We start from the raw sequence: 17212 nt of genomic DNA, 5'->3' as shown, positions 1-17212 counted from the left end.
CAAATAGGTGGCAACCTTCCACAAAATATTTTCAGCTGTAAGCCTTTGCAAATTTCTTTCTTTTGACAGCCATATTGCAGCATTCACTTTACCGTATCAATTGACCTAAACTGAAATTTTAAACACAGGTGGCAACTCTCTAATTTTTGCTTCTATATTGGAAGCTAGATCTCCAGCGATACATCGGTAAAAACTCCATTCAATTCCATGTTTTCGACTGATGCGCGTACAAATATACAGACAGACAGAGATTCAAAAATTCTAAAAATTGTTCATAGGGCTTCTGTAGCTTTAATAAAAACCCACCATATTAATTTTTCTTTAATATCTACAAGGTACAGACATCGACCTGTTTATTATATGTATAGATGTAGATTTTATTTATTTTATCAATTTAATGCAATAAAATTTTTCAAACAGTTGGCAGCCCTCCCTAAAAATATTTTCGGCAATAAAATTTCCTATACACCTTCAGTTTGATACCCATATTGCAATTTTCAATTTATCCTATAAATTAAATTAAATGTAAATTTTCAAACAGGTGGCAACTCTAAAAAAATATTTTTGCCTGTAAGCCTCCAGCCTCTTTCTTTTGACGCCCATATTGCAAAATTAATTTTTTCTTATCAATTTACTTAAACTCCAATTTTCAAACAGGTGGCAACTCTCTAATTTTTTTCTTCCTATATTTTAAGTTAGACCTCTAGCAATACATCAGTGAATACTGCATTCGAATCCATGCATTCGTTTTCGAGTGATGCGCGAACAAACATACAGACAGACAAAAATTCTAAAAATGGTTGATTTGGCTTCTGCTGCTCTAATAAAGATCCCCCGCACTAATTTTTCTTTAATATCTATAATCTACAGACATCGACCTGTTACAATTTTATTATATGTATAGATTATTGAGTTTTATTTTTTCGCTCAAACGGAAATAATTATTATTTGATTTTTATTTTTGGGATTACAAATAATGATTATTTTATGATTTTTATTTTTTCGCGCAGAGATTATCATTAATTTTCAGTTTTATTTTTCCCCTTAAAAATAATGATAATTCATAAAGTTGAAAAGGCCATAAAGACGCAACCTACTGAAATTTTTACCTGAAAAGTTTGGGTCTTATTCCTTTTATAAGGGTGCGGCTACCTCTCATAAGGATACGTCGGTTATCACGCTGGTATAGTTTTTGAGTTGCTTAATAATCATTATACTTAGTGATTCCATAAACAAAGGCCAAGATCCTGAAGGACAATTGAGAAAGGCAATGCAGTTGCAGAAAAAGAGGCATTTAAAAAAAAGTGTCAAAATAATTACCACTTTCTCACTAAATTTATTTAAAAATGCAAGCCACCAGAGCTACCTTTTTTTTAAGACAAGACAAATTAAGTTTTTTTATGCAATCCACCACAGCTACCTTTATACAGTCAGTCAATAAAGTTTAGGTACAACGAATTTTTTACAATACGGGCAACTATTTTTTTAATATTTTAGTTTTCGGTAATTTTTTATAAAAATATGGTAAATTCTACAACAAAATCCCCAAAAATCAGAGTTCCAAACCTTGTGCAAAATTTAAGAAAATTCTGCAAAATTTCATAAATTAGTTCACTTTCTATTTACGCTCTCTAGAAAAAGTTTATTATTATGAGAAATGTAAACATAACAAAACTGTCAAAGCTAAACTTCAAAATGGGGGGGATTACCAGATAAATGTACGGTGACAGGTAATAAGATCAACGGAAATAAGGGCAATTGACTTTATTTCCCACCCTGGTGCGAAATAAAGTCAATTGACATTATTACCTTTTTAAAAACGAAATAAAATCCATTGACATTATTTCTCTTTCAAACATTAAATTTGCTTAGCTTCGCAGCGGCCCGCGTCAGCGCGGCACACCGTGCGCGCCACGCACGCGCTCGCGTACCCCGCGCGACCGGCGCGCACACCACGTCACGCTACGCCGCGGCCCCCCGACCCTCCCTTACCCGTTTTAAACATCGAGGGCATATATTCAATAATACCCTCTATCTGCACACTTTTCGCAAAGATGAGATTCTGATATAAAAATCCACCTAAGCTTTAACTGTCATCAGTGATATTAACGCTACCTTATATAACGACAGGTAATAAGTCCCAGATGATTTCTTAAATCATAAATTAGTTTTGATAGAGGGTTTTAATGAATTCAAGCCCTCGATATTTCACATTTTTATATTTGTAAGTTATTGGAAGCAGGGATGCCAACTTGGCTCAAACCGTGCCATTTGTCCCTATTTTACTTCAAATGGCACATAATTTTTCAATTTGGCACAAAGTGCCGAACTGGCACTTAAAAAAAAAAAAATAACATTTCAATACATTTTTGTGAAATCCTTTGTGTGCACTTATTTTTCTCAACTAAAATTTTCTTATTTATAAAGGCTATTCAACTGGTTTATCTTATTTTATCATTGCACTTTTGTTTGGAAAATGTAGCTTTATTTTATTGCTAAATGTGAATGATTAAAAGGAATGACACCTTTTTTGGCACCTTTATTTTTCTATTTGGCACATTTTGGTACATTTTTATCTTCATTATGGCACCTCATAACTAAGGATAGTTGGCAGCCCTGATTGGAAGATTTATGCTGTCTTTTGGGGCAACAACTTGTCTGCAGTAAAAAAGCATATAATTTGTGTTTCAAAAGTGTGTGAAAACCAATCAATTATTTAACTTATATGATCCCGGTTCCGATATTAAATAATCAATAATTGTTTATACCCGCATTTTGGCACATTGGCACATTGGCTCGTTGAATGTGCCACCTAATAAATAGTGTCGTCGTTCTCCTTAGCTACGTTTAAATGATGTCGTCACAAATTGCTGGCGGAGACATGAATACAGTGTAATAAAATTCTTTTTCTATAATTGTTTCCTTATAGAAAGGTTGGTTTCTTTTAGACATTCCGAATTCATTGATCATATGCTAATTTAAAACACAGAATTCTTTCAGTGTTCCTCCGGGGTTTTTGGACATGGACTGTTTCTTCAATTTAATAGTGTTGGCTTTATTTTTGTGGAAACATGTTTTGCAAGTTATGGATCATTTCTACACTCTTTCTTCAAATATTTCTCGCATTCCAGCTGTGCGCAGGCGTTTAGTTTTTCGCATCGTGTTTTTACATATTCGTAATTTAATTTTTTTTAATAAAATCAATTGGTGGTAGTTCATGATTGTGTGTGGATTAATGTCACAACACTGAGGATTTGGCAATAACCTTTTTCATCTATTAAAAAACAACATTTACGGGCAATGTTTATTGTAAGAACAAAATTTGTTTCTATGAATCGACATACTTTAAGCATTGTGGATGCTATTTCCATTTAAATGAGGAAATAGCGTCAATGACTTTATTTCCAAATTTTTGTTGACTTTATTTCGCTTTTGAAAAGGTAATAATGTCAATTGACCTTATTTCGCACCAGGGTGGGAAATAAAGTCAATTGACCTTATTTCCGTTGATTTTGTTACCTGTCACCGAATGTACGTAACCAATAGTTATTCAAGACACGAACGATTATATCAGTATAGACACGAATTGACATGGCCACTATGAAAACGCCCACACTGACATACGATAAAAGAATCGGTGGTCACATACCACCAGACTAGAAAAATATATTTCTTTTTGGAATTGGACACGGAGCGAACCACACTCATCAGCCCTCGCAAGAACGGAATTACAACCAAGTAATTAAAGTGGATTAAAAGCTGGTATTAAAAGCTGGCGGCATTCGGGGAGTCGATACTCACCCCTCAGTGGAAATTAATAGAGACAAAAGGTGCCGCCAAATTCCTTCTGGCAAAACCCCAGCCATGTTGTTGCGTAGAATAAAGAAGTTGTGAGCATCAAATCGGGACTATTCATTTGACAGCAATTGAGTCACCATAAGCCGGTAATAAAAAATCATTACACGTAAGTCAGCCACTTTCTTGCCACCATCCATTGGAAACGAGCTATCCATCAACCGTAAATAAAGATTCCTGTTTGGACCGTCAAACCAAGGTCAAGCAAATCAGAAGTGCAAGTGTGAGGAAGCTAGGACTTACCAAACAACAAAAAAAAAAATTGCTAAATATCAATGGTAAGTCCTAGCTACCTCAAACTTGCACTTTGTTATACTAAAATTGAATGGGCTAGTAACTGAGTACTTAACTTTTTTCTAAAGAGTGTAAATTGCAATACTTGGATGGAATTTCGCAGAGTTTTCTTTAATTTTGCACTCTGATTTTTGGGGTTTTTGGTGTAGAATTAACCATAATTTTATAAAAAATTAGGGAAAAATAAAATTATCTAAAAAAAATAGTTGCCGGTATTGTAAAAACTTCACTGTACCTAAACTTTATTGACTGACTGTATATCTTATTTAAGTTAAGTACGACAAAACTTTCGAAGTACTTCATATACATATAAGCTTAAAAAGAACTGAATTTACTTAAAAATCAATATGCTTAAATTTAGACAAGTAAGACAAAGTGAACTAATATTTTTACTTTTAAGCAGAACGCACTTTTGGTTTTTACCTACTACTTAAGTTTAATACTACTACTACTACTAATGTGGTTTAAAAATTTTTAATAAATGCGTTTAAACATTTGTGATTGTATTGTCCTTCCTTCAACCGATCGTATTTAATATAGAAGGGAAATGTTTCGACAAGCCTGATTAGAAATGTAGATCTAAGGTGACGAATTTATAATAGGTTGGGAACTATAAAAAATGGATGCAGATCGAACTAGAACTCATCTGTCGAATTAGGAACTGGTTTGGAACTAAAGAAAAGGGGATGCAGAACGAACTAGATCTCATCTGTCGAATTTTTAACTGGTTCGGTACTATAAAAAAAAGGGATGCAAAACGAACTAGATCTTATCTGTCGAATTTAGAACTGGTTCGGAACTAGAGCCAATGTTAAATTCTCCAGTTGCTAGCATGCAAAAGAGAATTAACGCGTACTAGTCATGGTTCCAAACGTACTAGAACCGAACCAGTTCCGCACTAGTTCATTTCCCTACAGGGTTGTTTTCGGGAAAAACTCAGGATAAGGCAGATTATTAAAATTATCACCTAATTTACCCACCTAAATTATTTCTTAAAAATACATGACATCCGCATTCGCATCCGCATCCGCGGATGTTTGCTTTTAAACATCCGCATCCGCATTCGCATCCGCAGATGTCTAAAATTCCACATTCGCAACATCCCTAATTTGAACATACAAAAAAGCGGAAAAGTCTGTTTTACGAAAGCCAAGTCATGTTTTCACATTTTATTTACTGCCTTTACACTTTTTTTAACGTTTGCCATCTTTTTACATTAAACAATGCAATATTTTAGCTGCTATTAAAACAGTTGGTAAGCAGTCTGAGCCCATTTGGAAGTCAGATTGAGACTACACCGAAACTAGTAACTCGTGCCTTTTTGGGCCAGTTGTTTAATTTGTGCTCCAGTGGCCGTTTTGAGGCGTTTGGAAGCCTTTGAATTTGTTTTACCGTGTGCTGGGAGTGCCGTATTAATATGTGGAAGCACCAATCATTTAAGATCGTTGAATTATTTTAATATCTATTCCAAAATTTTATACAGACAAGACTAAAAAAATTACAAAAATTATATACGAAGCTAATCCGAAATCATTTTGGAATTTTCCGAAATCAAAAAAGTTGTACGCGAGTATACCTAGGTCGGTAATGCTTGATGACAAATTAGCCAATACCCCTGTTGATGCAGATAATTTATTTGTAGAGTTTTCTATGTCAAATTACGTACTTGATGATAAGCAATCCCCCGATTTTTCTTCTGAAACATCTTCTTCTCTTAATCTTGGTAACTTGCATATTTCAACCGAAGATATTATGAAGGCGATACTTTCTCTCAAGCCTTCTACGCAAACAGACGTAGACGCACTCGCAACTGTTTTAATTAAAAACTGCCCAGCGTTGTCAATCCCTTTAAAGTTAATTTTCAATAAATCGCTATCTTCAGGAACTTTCATAAACGACTGGAAGTTAACTACCATTACGCCTTTTTTCAAAAGTGGAAGTAAAAATGACGTGCGGAATTATAGGTCTGTATCAAACGTCTCAAAACTTTTTGAAAGCGTTGTTAAAGACAAATTTTATTTCGCTGTCAAGTCCTTAATCTGCCCGAACCAGCACAGATTTGTCTCCGGGCGTTCAACTGTCTCTAATTTGATGGTTTTTAGTGAATTTTGCATCTTGCCGTTTTCGGCAGGATTCCAAGTCGACTGCATATATACCGACTTTTCTAAGGCCTTTGACAGAGTGCCCCACAATATCCTAGTAAATAAGCTAGCTTGCCTGGGCTTTCATTCCTCTCTCCTAACATGGATTAGTTCGTATCTGTCTAATAGGCGCTGTGTAGTTTCAATTGTTGGTGTATTGTCGAACCAATTTGTTGCTACTTCAGGTGTTCCCCAGGGTAGCATTCTTGGCCCGCTCCTATTTGTTCTTTTTATAAACGACATAAGCAGTTGCTTTTCCTTTTCATTTCTATCTATTTATCTATTTGCTTTACGCCGATGATATGAAAGTTTTTTTCGATTGTGCAGGACACAGTAGATGCAACGAAACTTCAAAGTGATTTGAACAATCTTCACTTATGGTGTCAAAAGTCACGCCTTTCCATGAACATCAAAAAATGTTTTCACATTACATTTACTAGGCGACAGAACGTCACTCCTATGCTTTGCTCCATTGCTAACTTCGTTCTTATTAATGTTTCGGAGACTAAGGACCTTGGACTCTAAGTTGCCCTTTAACAGTCACGTTAATCTTATCATTGCTAAAGCGTACTCGGCTCTGGGTTTCCTTTGGCGTAATACCTCAGAGTTTTCTGATCCATACACCTTTAAGCTTCTATTTACCGCTCTTTTCCGTTCTCACTTGGAATATGCAGCTATTATCTGGCGTCTATATGACCAGGTTTCTGTGAATAGAATTGAATGAGTTCAAAAAATTTTCCTTAAGTATGCTCTACGCTCATTACGATTCAATGACCCTGTTCCATCATATGACTCGCGACTTATGCTAATTAATATAACTCCTCTGGAAGAGAGAAGGATTGTCCTCTCTCTTTCATGTGTCTATAATGTAATTACCGGCATAACCGATTGCCCAAGTTTACTCGAGCGGATAAGCTTTAATGTCCCACAAAGAAATCTTCGGAATTTCTACCCTCTTTATGGTGAAAGCCATAACACTAGATATTCAAGTAATGATCCTATTTCTCGTGCACTTCGAGAATTCAATGACTTGTCTAACCCCACTATTCTAACAGAGTCACAAAACTTAGCTCATCACTGTTGTGATTTCAAGTGCGCCGAGAAATGTGTCACAAAAAATTCGATTTGGAGTGCTAGAAAAATGCACAAAAATTTAAAAAATTGAATTGAAGCGGCATATTTTTTTAGCGGCAAGCTTTGAGGCGCGGTAGAAATCACAACAGTGATGAGCTAAAGTTTGTGACTTTGTTAGAATACGGCTGTAAATCTCAGTTGATTGATTTTTCTCTTTACCCAGATCTGTTTTTGTGATGGTTTTAAACTCTATTACTCATTGAGTATTTTTAATTTGTCGTTAGTAGAAAATAAATGAAATAAAAAAAAACCTTTTTAATATACCACGCTTTTATAAATGGACTAAAAGTAGAAAATAATATTTCTCGGTTCCGAAGAATTTGTTTTGATAACTTTTGATTTTGAAATTTTAGCAAAAGTCATTATAACCACTTTATGAGATTGAAAACGAAAAACGTGGAGCGCATGCAATACATAACATGTATGTATGTGGGTATATAAATAACGACCGCTTAAAATCGATTTCGAATTTGTACTTTCGCTGTAGAAATTTTAGGTCTATGTTATGTAGTTTGACTATTGTCAATTAAATCTAATGCTTTGTATTGCATGTGCTCCACGTTTTTCGTTCTCAGTCTCATAAATTGTTTGTAATGACTTGCTAAAATTTCAAAATCAAAAGTTATCAAAACAAATTCTATGGGACAGAGAAATATTATTTTCTACTTTTTAGTCCATTTATAAAAGCGTGGTATGTTAAAAAGTTTTATTTATTTTATTTTCCTTATAATTTTTGCTCTATTGGCCGGACAGAAAAACTTAGTTAAAGTTTTGGTTAGAGCTCTCAGAACTCTCAATAGAACTTTAAAAAACAAATGAATTTTTTTGTTACTAAAAATTTGATCTTTGTTTTTGCTTATAATTTTTATACATTGGTCGAACAAAAAAACATTATACGAGTTTTGTTAGAACTCTCGAGGGACTACTCAGAACTCTGAAAAACAAATGAAATTTTTTTGTTAATAAAAATTTGCACCTTGTTTTGCTTATAACATTTGCACTATTGGACGAACAAGGAAACTTTATAAGAGTTTTGGTTAGAGCTATCAGGGGGTTACTCAGAACTCTCAACAGAACTCTGAAAAACAAATTAAAGTTGTTTGTTGATAAAAATTTGCCCCTGGTTTTTGTTTATAACCAGGGAACGGATTTTTAGGACCTAAAAACCTATAAAAAAGGCAAAATAAAATAACGAAATAGGCTGGAAAAGGCAAAATAAAATAGGAAAGGGCACTAGGTATTGCAAAAAAGGCAAAAAAAGACAAAACAAAATAGCGAAAAAGGCAGGAAAAGGCACTAGGTATTGCAAAAAAAGCAAAATAAGGCACTAAAAAAGACAAAAAATAATATAAAAAAAACTCTTTAATATACAACGCTTTTATAAATGGACTAAAAAGTAGAAAATAATATTTCTCAGTCCCATAGAATTTGTTTTGATAACTTTTGATTTTGAAATTTTATCAAAAGTCATTATAAACAATCTATGAAATTGAAAATGAAAAACGTGGAGCGCATGCAATACAAAGCATTCGATTTAATTGACAATAGTCAAACTACATAACGTAGACCTAAAATTTCTACAGCGAAAGTAGAACTTTGAAATCGATTTTAAGCGGTCGTTATTCATATACCCACATACATACATACATATATTACTTTTCATATCAATTCAAGTGTATTACATGCGCCCCACGCTTTTCATTTTCAATTTCATAGATTGTTTATAATGACTTTTGCTAAAATTTCAAAATCAAAAGTTATCAAAACAAATTCTATGGGACTGAGAAATATTATTTTCTACTTTTTAGTCCATTTATAAAAGCGTTGTATATTAAAAAGTTTTTTTTATATTATTTATTTTCTACTTTTTAGTCCTGTCTTAATAAAATTTTGCAATAGATATTAAAATAATTCAACGATATTAATAGAAAGGTGCACACACATGCACTTACATATGTATGTACATACAAACGAGCACCAATTAATTTTATTTAAAGAAATGGCGTGTCGTCTATTTGCGCTGTAGCAAACGTAGTACATAGGGCGACATCTAGATGTCATCTACCTCGCCCTATTCACTACAGATGTCGCCCTATGCACTATGCTTTTTTTATAGGAACTTTTCAAAGCAAAGCAACATTGAAATGTTTATATTACAAGTAAAAAGAGCAAAACTGTGAACTAGTTTCATTATATGAAAAATTTGTACTTTGGATCTTTGACTATTTTATCCTTTCGAGTTTCTAACTCATAAAACTTTAATCTGTATAGTTGTAGTAACATTGAACCACAAGATGCATTTTGAAGTTTTCTGGCAGCATTTTCATTCGATTTTCGCGAAGAAAAGCCTTGAATGTACTAAATGTGCGCTCGACGTAAGTTGATACAAGTGGAGCTCAATTTAAATATGGAAGGTTTGAAACGTTCATATTATCAGGAACAAGGGCGTTTTCCTCGCCCTTTACAATTTTACCCACACCCCTTATTGTCTCCAAGCCTACGTTAGCTGAGAAAACGGATTTGAATTTTTCCAACACCAATTTGGCAAGAGGTCCCTGCGCTTCTATAAGCCGCATGGGCATGTGTATATTTTTTAACCTTAAAAAAAAAAAATTGTACATAAATGGTATAATCACTTTTTTAAAGGTAGAAAAGGCAAAAAAAAGGCAAATATCTTAAAAATGGCAAAAAAGGCAACATCAAATGTGTATATATGGAATCAGGGAAAAATAAATCGTGGACATTCTTAATCGAATATACTCTATCTCTTTAGCAGAAAAAAGGCAATTTCCATAAAATCCGTTCCCTGCTTATAACTTTTGCTCTATTGGCCTCTGTGTAGGCGGTCTACGGCCGCGCTTAAGGATCATAACCTTTACTACGCAGAATTCTCCTTTCTGTGTTGTCGGAAAAGAGTGGCAGAACTTCTTTCTGCGTAAGCGGCCTTCGGCCGTGTTTAGGGATCATAACCCTTACTACGCAGAATTCTCGTTTGTGTTGCCGAAGAAGAAGGGCAGAACTTCTTTCTGCGTAGGCAGCCTTCGGGTAGTTTTCTATTAGAAAAATTTTTATACCCGCGGCCTTGTGCACAAGGGCATATTAACTTTGTTCTCATAACGGTTGTTTGTAACTAATCAACTAATAGTTTCAAATGTTATGAGAGGGAGTAACAATACAAAAATACTTTTACGGCCCTCGTACGCGCTTAGGGATCATAACCCTTACTACGCAGAATTCTCGTTTTTGTTGCCGAAGAAAAAGGGCAGAACTTATTTCTGCGTAGGCGGTCTTCGGGCGTGAATGGATTTTCTATTAGTAAAATTTGTATACCCGAGCGCACTTGTGCAGAAAGGTATATTAACATTGTTATTATTATTAACGGTTATTTGTAATTAATTAACTAATATTTTAAAATGCGAATATTTTTAAATGCGAAGCACGCCAGGTATTTGCTAGTATTTAATAATTAAATTAAAGTAAAAGTTTCAAACAGGTGGCAACCTTCCAAAAAATATTTTCGCCTGTAACAGCCATATGGCTGTCAAAAAAATCTCATTCCTATACAATTTGTATGAAGCATACCAAAATAATGCGGCGTAAACGCTTAGCGGTTAGAAAATAAGATTTTGACAGGGCGTTAGGAAATGAAGTTGGCTGCGGAAAACGGTGAAACTGTCATTTTCGTAGTTCACACAAACAAACCTATGTATATTGTTGGTGTTATTTCTTCATTTGACGTTGCGTTGCCGCTTTTGTTTAGGTATTGCACTTCGGCGTGAACGCTAGGCGTCATAAAACGCTCAGTCCAGCGCTTTTGCGTAGGTATGGCAGTAGGCTTCCTTTAACCTTTTACTTTTGACAGCCATACTTCAACATCTACTTTATCTTATCAATTTGTTTTAACTGAAATATACAAAAATGGCCCCTCTAATATTGTTTTCAATATCTTAAACTGGAACTGTAGCAATGCAGCGCACAGTGACCAATTTTTGGAAAACCCTGGCCAAAAGTCCAAAATAAAATTGTTGCATTCGTATGCATAACCATCTCATTTTGTTAAGAGAGCTCTACTGCGTTTCATTGTGAGACATCAAGTCGATTCTCTTAAGGCATTTAGTGCTACAGGAGATCGAAGTGACTGTTGCTAGCAATTCGCTCTAAACTTTCGTAAATTAGAGTTTTCGTCGTTGTTAAAATCGTGGTATTATCTTTGAAATAATAACAGTTTTCAAGCATCCGCTCATGGACATTGTAATCTAGAGTATGTAAAACATGTCTTTTCATTGTCACGCCATCTAAAAACTGACGTAAGACGTAGATATTCACGGATTGATTTTTTTTGTTTACTCATTATGATGGATTAGGAAAATAGTTGCGAGAGTGGTCGAGATGGGCGGTCTAATTTTCTGTTTCATATATATTGAAGTTTTTCCCATCCACCTTGGTTAAAACCACCTGCCACAGCCGCCACTGTAGTTTGGACATCAGTTTTTATACGCGATTCTTAATTTTTTTTATGTTTGAAAGATTTAAATTATGTAAAAAACTATAACTGTCCAGATTTGTGAATTGCCATCAGAAAATATAGATATGAGCTTGGATACTTCAGATGACTGCGAGTCTGACGGTGTATAAAATTGTTATCTTAAAAACATATTCCTGTACCAACAAATGTTTATGTCTCGTTTATTGATGCATTCAAAATCCCGCAGTTCCCGTGTAAATTTGAACATCAAGATTTTTAGAAACAAACATTAAGACTTCGTTAGTGTTTGTCCGAGCTTCTCTTCCGATGTGTGGCGTGCGCCTTGATGTTGGCGCACAAAGGGGAGGGACCAACAGTTTTACGCCGAATCCGAACGGGGATTTTATTTTTATGAGAAGCTGTTCTTCGTGGCTGAATACACTCTGGGGGTTTGCCATTGCCTGCCAAAGGGCAACTTTATTACAAAAAACTTGCTTGTTTCTTATTTTTTGATGTTGGTCGGAAACTGGGCATGAACCCAGGCCCTGCAGAATGATAGCGTATATTGCTAACCGCTACATCACATTATATAACAAAAAAGCAGAAAACGTTACCTTTTATACTTAACCACCTCAGTTTTGCTAAAAATCTGATTATTTTAAGCGTACACAGCAGCCATTATGGATCCGCCATTTTGAATTTCGAAATTATGTGGTGAAATTTAAAACCAGCAGCCAAAATAAAGACGAATACACAAGTTTTGATTACAATTGTACCACGCTTCGACTTTTGGCCAGATTTTTCGAAAAATTGGCCACTGTGCAGCGGTGAGAAGTGGCCCCTATTCGGAAATGCAGTAAACCAAAGCATCAGTGTATATTACTTCTAAACTATAATTGCTGAAAAAGCCCAATTTGCGCAACTAAGTTCCAATTCGACATCAACCCCCGTTTGGGCATATTGCATATTTTCATCAATTACACTGGTCTACAAATTTCAACTTTTTTTCTGCGAATAAGACGGGACCTGGTGTTTCTGAACGGATTTTTCGTGCTGAACACGAATCCGGGGTCAAAAATGTCCCATCACGTCACGTTTTCGAGAAAAAAGGGGTTGAAACCCCTAAAAACAGCGTTTTTGGCCATTTTCGAAAAATTATAGAGCTGAACCCTGACGTGGTTTTTTTTTTTTTTTTTGCATATATCAGAAATTAAAGGCTAAACCGTGCCCTTTCGAATGAGCCCTATGCCGAATTGATCGCGTGCACCCTTAAAGCAGGGGGTGTATTTGTGTTTAGGGGTGCAGGAAAAATTGATCACAGAAAGAATTTAATCTTAAACGATCATAGAAAATTAATAATGCCAAGGTTTTAACTATATTAAAAGTCGCTGATTACGCATCTGCAGTTAGATTTTAAAAATTTAAGATGACGGGTCGAATATGGTGGATATAAAAATTGGACTCCTAGACACAAATACACCCCCTGATCTAAGGGTGCATGCGATTAATTCGGCATAGGGCTCATTCGAAAGGGCACGATTTAGCCTTTAATTTCTGACATATACAAAGTTTGTAGCACGTCAGGGTTCAGCTCAAAAATGGCCAAAAACGCTGTTTTTAGGGGTTTCAACCCCTTTTTTCTCGAAAACGTGACGTGATGGGAAGTTTTGGACCCCAGATTCGTGTTCAGCACGAAAAATCCGTTCGGAAACACCAGGTCCCGTCTTATTCGCAAAACCCTTGTAGACCAGTGTTATCGTTTAGAAATAAAAGGGACGGATGCTTTGTTTTGCTGCATTTCCGAATAGCCCCGTGCATTCAATTTCATGCAATAGTTTTGGGCTGATGCGCGTGCCAACATACCAACAGACAGACAAACAAACTTTCTAAAAACTGTTGATTTGGCTTTTGTTGCTCTAATAAAGACCTCCCATATTAATATTTCTTTAATATCTATATGTACGTACATCGGTCTTTTACAGTTTTATTATATGTATAGATTAAGCTTAATAACTGCAAAATCGAAGCACATAGTTGCACTTACAGTTCATTCGGCAGGGGAAAGGCAGTTTATATGTAAGTGGGCCATTTCCAAACGAAGTGCTATTTTTTTGTCTCCCTCTTTTTAATTTTTCATGGTGGTAAAAACGAAAAATCAAAAACGGCATTATACGATCCAAATAATAAGCCACTAAAAAAGCAGTTTTTTTTATTATTGTAAGCCGTTTTGTTTTCTTTCGCGAACGGCATTTTTTTGATATATACTTCATATAGAAGTATTTCTCCCCGCTCCGGTTATTTGATAATCAACCTGGAAAAAAGTTTAAGCAAAGAAATAATGAAAAAAGGCGTAACTGTTTGTAAATGATCACCTTAACTTTTATTGTTATTTTCTATTTTCGCCTGAAAATTTTTATCAACATAAGCGTATACATACTGTCTGGTTATAGCTGCACGTATAACTCACAGTTTTAGAGATGAACGTATAACTGACTGTTTTAGAGATAGGGTTGCCAGACGTACTGCTTTTGGGAGTACACGTACTCCTTTTTATTGCAATGTACTCCCTTGTACTCCAAAAAAAAAATATGGAAATGTACTCCTTTATTAGTTTTGTACTTCTTTTGTTCTCCTTTTTCCAGCTATTAATATCTTATCATATACAGGGTGTAAAATAATAACTGTCGTACAGTTTTTTTTTGTTTTTAATAAAAGGCACCTTTATAGATTTTGCGAAAATTTTATTAATTCGTTTTTAAATTTTAACCTTCATTTGGGTTTACCAGCGGGTTTGGGAGAAAAGCTCAAGCGGCACGCAGGTCTTCGTCGGTTACTTTATTACATATCTTCTGTAAATATAGGCTAATTTCTCACATCTGGGTCCTTTATACTCCGTCTTTTGTCCAACATAAGACTCAGCAATCGAAAAGACTCCGAACCGTTGACTAGGAGGGCATTCATACGACCAACCCTATACAGGTTTTTTCTCTTTTTTTATACAAAGTCTAAGAAAAAGTACAGCTACAAACGACGTGAGTGCCGCATGAACTTATCTCCCAAAGCTGGCAAATGCAAATAAGGATTAAATTTTTAAAACTAATTAATAAAATTAATGTAAAGTATTTACAAAGTTAACAAAAAAAATACTCTTTTTCGCAACATCTATAAAGGACCTTTTATTTTTCAAAAAACCTGTGCGACAGTTATTATCTTACGCCCTGTACTTTGCCATTGGGCGTGTCACCCCCGACCATCTAGGCCCCCTATAGGTCCCTAGGGACGCTTTAGAAAAATCGCCAAATATCACAATTGGGTGCCACGCCCACTCCCCCTTTGATCACCATTTCTTTAACGACCGCCCTTATTGGAAAGCCAGCTCATTTAGTTATTTATTTTTAACATTTATTGTTGCTTTGAAAAAGATTTCTAAAATATCTTTGTTTATTTGTACCTAACTAATGGTAATTTGTAACAATAAATTGCACAAAAAATTAAAAAAAATGTACTCCTTTTTTAGGTCTTGTACTGTTTTTTTTTCTATCGAAAATATAAATGTACTCCTTTCTCCGTTTCAAAATCTGGCAACCCTATTTAGAGATGAACGTATAACTGACTCCATCGTCGGTGGAGCGTTTATTTATAAGTAACTTCCTAAATCTAACAATATAACTTTTACTTAGTCTATATTTACATGTTTGTGTGTACAAGTGTATTTACAATGAATGTGAGTGTGGGTGTACGTTGATGCACATGCATGTTTTTAGTGACAACGTTTTCTTATCTCATTATTTGGATGAACGTACGTATGTATGTTGTGATTTATTTGTGCATGCGCATCATAAGAAGATCAAAACCAAGCGACTCAAGTGCGACTGTCGCTTGGGTACATGATTTTATGCGGACAACAGAACCTGTCAAGTGCTTGTGCCTAAGGAAACCATTACTACAGATCAAGGTCCTTATTTTATGAGCTTTGCCGTTCTTATCGATTAACACTTAGGTACATTAACAATGTGCGTACCACATGTGTATAAGTATGCCTTTACGTGTGTATATGTATATTATTTACATAGCTGCAATTATTATCGTTGAAAGAAAAAGGGAATAATCAGTAAGATTTAGTTTCACAAAACTAAACACTGTCCCTCCGAAATTCCCTGAATGCCACTTTTTCCATTTCCTTGTTTATATGTTTTCGTTAAATAAGTCTCTTAAAAAAAAAGTGAAATATTTCCTGAATGTCACTTTTAGGCGAAAAGGGATTTTTTATTTAAAATACTTATTTCTCCAAAAGTGTTCTAATGGCATATATGGGAAATTGTTGCCGAAGAAAGATTAAACAAAAAGCCTGGCTTCCAAGAAAACCCATGACATTAAACCATGAAAAATATCACGAAGAAGGTGGAAAAAACTTCAACATTAGCTTATGTTATAAATGTGATTCAAAGTGAAATGCAAATGTTTAAAAATCATGAATTTAATGTTAAAATTCAGTACAATGATTTCGGTTAGTATAATTTTTTCTAATAGTCTGGAAAATATGTTACAAAAATTCAAAAATAAGAAACAAAGTTATCTTCGTGGAGCCTGAAAGCAGTTTTGTATTTTGCACAGATTTTCACGTCGATAAACGGTTTCAGAGGATAAATTTACCAATCTTAAAGAAATATATAAGTGATACTTGCCATCCACGATTGAGAGAATTCTTGCTTGCCATCTACGCTTTGGTTGGAAATTACCCAAGTACATATATAAATACCTATTTATGTGTCCCAGTAGGAATCTTATGCATACGACATCGCTGTGTATACATGCCAGTATAAATGAACCTTCATTTCCATTTAACACGCGTGGTTTCTCAGAGCGTATGCGTACTCTAACCATACACTTGTACTACTGCTGTATTAATGTTTCAAACATACAAAAATGCACTAATGGAACAGTATTAAAGCATTTTTACAAGATATGTATCCCCATATGTAAATGCTACTTTTCTGATACATTTTAATATACGGGGACATACAAACAAGTAGCATTTACATATGCAAATACATATCTTGTAAAAGCCCGTTAGTGCTGAAAGCACAACACGTCCGTTCACTAGAATTTTTGTACAAGACTGAAAATATTACAAAAATTTCACTTAAAATTTATCAGGAAGTGTACTTAAAACAACAACAACGTACGTTCGCTTGCAGTTCGCTAGAATTTGAATTTATTTGTGGAAATTCATGACTACGCATGAATTTTTCACACTAATTCACTCAAATAGCAAGCATTCTTCATGAATGCATACAACCGATTTCTACTGGGATGTTTAATT

The sequence above is a fragment of the Rhagoletis pomonella genome, unplaced genomic scaffold, assembly GCF_013731165.1.
Source record: "Rhagoletis pomonella isolate Grant_MI unplaced genomic scaffold, Rhpom_1.0 Rhpom_scaffold_00028, whole genome shotgun sequence".
NCBI classification, from domain to species: Eukaryota; Metazoa; Arthropoda; class Insecta; order Diptera; family Tephritidae; genus Rhagoletis; species Rhagoletis pomonella.
The sequence above is the reverse complement of the archived record's forward strand: the minus strand, read 5'-3'. Positions refer to the sequence as shown.